Raw genomic sequence first — 3,233 nt, 5'->3', positions numbered from 1 at the left:
CATCATATTCAAAACGACTTGAGGTGTAATTGGTGAAAAAGAGGCACAGTATTAAGTAAAAAGTATTAAGCAAAGGCTGTGAATACGTATGTACATAGGATTTTTTTAATTTTTAATAAATATGCAAATATTTCAAACAAGCTTCTTTCACATTGTCATTATGGAGTATTGTTTGGAGAATTTTGTAGCATTTGTGAATACTTTCTGGATGCACTGTATTATTGTAAATAATTTTGTATTAATTAAAACTGCAAAATATACTAAACTTTAGCCCCCAAACACTAAATAAGCAGTCACATAAAGAACTATCATCAACAAATATAATTTGATTCCATAGGCCTACCAAAGGTGCTCCAAATAAATGTTATATTATGGTAATCAGTAACTCCAGACTGTCCTTTGTTTCAAGGTAATGAAGACATAGAATCTGTAAGTCTTGAGCCTTGAGTAAACTTGAGTCTACATACTTAGAATAGCATATACAGAAATACACCTCTCCACTCTTTCCATACATACACATATAGCAAAATGCACACTCCTGCATCTTGGACTATAAAATGTAGCACACTGTATGGTAGTCAAATCTCTCTTTATGTTATTATTGTTATTTTTATTTATTTTTTTATTATTATGTGTGTGCATGCCCTTAATTCATCCTTAGTTACTTCTGTTTTTGTTACTAAGGAAAAACATTTTACTGCTTCACATCACATGGATATGACAAATAAAATCCAAATCAAGTCTAACTCAAAGAGTGGAAGTAGTCTGGAGGATAGTCTACATTTTAAAAGAAAAAGTTATAGCTGGACAACACAGTTCGATCCTGTTACTTATCCATCAGTAACTCAAAAAGCCAAAGTCATGGCTCCACTCTATCTGTCACTCTATCATTACTCTCTGATTCAACTTTTGACCAGTTTTGGCAACTTTCTGACACATTGTGCTTCCTGGAGTAGCAGGCCTGCCTTGTGAGTGGTAAGGCTGTCCATTCAACCCAAGTGTAAGTGCTTAAGTCAGCAGTTATTTCCAAGCTTAAATGTTTTATCGAGGCACAGACACTGCGAGCCTTTTTGTTAAATAAGGTATAATCTCAATTTATTAAATATTTGCCTAATCTTTAGATGGCTTTAGTGCTTCTTCTGATAAGCAAATACATACAGCACCTGCTTTTTAAAAAAAACAAAGCTGGGATTCTTTGATCTGATATCCTGTAAGAAACGGGCACAAGATAATATGTGATTCTCTCGGGGATCAATAAAAATCCTGCCATCACCATTATTATGCTAATGTAATTCTACCCAAGTAAACCATATTAGAGTTATGGATAAGAATTGAAACTGTATTAATAATTTTACTGTGTGCCTGCATATGTTTTTGGAGGAAGTTTTACTTGAAGATTTAAAGAAAATCTTGCTACTCTGTACATTCCATCACTAAAGGCTTAGTCTGAAAAGTTATTTCAGAGCGACTACATACTGTAGTCCTACTGTGGTCAGAGTTAAGATGTTTGTCACACAGTATGATGTAAAAAAATACTCTGGTTATTGGCCATTTAAATGTTTAGAGTAAAAATAATAGAAACCCCTAAGACAACATGGTTTACAAAGCAGAGACTACAATAATAAAAGCTCTTAATATTGCATGCCATAAATGTAATGATTTGCTCATAAGTTTGGATAATGCAGCTAGAGGCAGGTCTCAGTGATTTTGACAGCATGATTTGGACCAGAGCTGTGGATGACAAATGGACCCTTTTGTACAGAAAGACACAATTCAATGCATTCATTTATCCATCAACCATAACGCATTTATATCCTCAGTGATGTACATGTATGTGTCTAAATGGTAAATGGCCGGCACTTACATTGTGATTTTCTACTTTAATGGTACCTAAAGCACTTTTACGTGCGGCTTCACATTCACTCATACACACATGAACTCACAACTACAATTGCAGCTGTCATGGAAGGCACTCACTTGACCCCATGGGGTCAACGTGGCATCTTGCCGAAGGACTCTTTGGCACATGGATAGGAAGAGCCGGGAATCGAACCATCAACCCCAGAATAGGTGGACTACCTCTTTACTCCCTCACCCGAACACGCCCCTATTGTGACAAAAATTGTCTGACCTAGATTTAGGTACCTAGATTTTTTAAACCTGGTCTGGTTGGAAAGGAAAACAAGTGGATTCAGTTCCCACAAGGTTTCCAGAATGTGCACAAAGCTTTACTGATTTGAAAATATGAAATATTTATTACTCAAACATATGTTCATTAAAACAATGGATGCCCTTCTCTCAGTAAGGGACACAAGACACACAACACAACTTAAGGAATATTTACTCTTAGGTGTCACCGTGTCCTTTCCCTCTGCTTTTGTCACTGGCTCTGGTTTTGTTTCTACAGTTCAGGTTGTAGTCAAATTCCTAGAACTACCTTTCAACCCTGCTCATACATGCAGATTTCAGGTACTATGAGGCTTTGCCACCAATGCTCCCAAATGAGATTGGTCATTTTTTCACTAGAGTATGTGTTGTCACTTAAAACAAATGCTACATAATGAGATGTCCATAACTATTTATGGAAAGGATGCAATTAAGAGATGCTGGAGTGTATCTAAAGTTTCTGATATAGAAATACAACATGAAACTAAGTGGAGGGGTGATGAATACGATGAAACCTTAACATAGAAAGATAAAAAGTAACAACGTGTGCTGTGAAGAAAACACAAAAAACATCCTTCTGGACCATCAAATGGTTTGTGTCTGCCGGAGGAGTGCTCTTGAGTCTGTGTCACCATTTAAACACGTCTCTTATTCAGGTAAACATAAAAGAAAATGACGGAAAAAAAACATCAATTAATTTTCTTACCAAGTCCCATTACTGCTTATTTCTCTTGCCAACAAATCAGACCATAAAGTGACAAGAGTTCTAGCAATATAATTAACAGAGCTAGTCCCACTACACACCTCATAATGATGTATACCTGATGTATGTCCTGGTTTGCAAAATACAGTGACAATTCAGGAAAGAGTGTAGTACTGAAGCTTCACAGGGTTTACTAACTAAAGAGGAGCTTTTTTCCCAACTGATTGAAGTTGTGTAAAAAACACATGGTATTCATGGCAGTGGAAAAAAGGCAAGGTTCAGACGAGCCATCCCTTTCATCCTGTTCTCAATAAGCTAAATATGAACATATGTGCCCATCAAAAGAGGTCAAATTAAATCTGTT

The sequence above is a fragment of the Channa argus genome, chromosome 22 (genome assembly GCF_033026475.1).
Source record: "Channa argus isolate prfri chromosome 22, Channa argus male v1.0, whole genome shotgun sequence".
In the NCBI taxonomy this organism is placed as follows: Eukaryota; Metazoa; Chordata; class Actinopteri; order Anabantiformes; family Channidae; genus Channa; species Channa argus.
Note: the sequence above shows the minus strand (reverse complement) of the source record.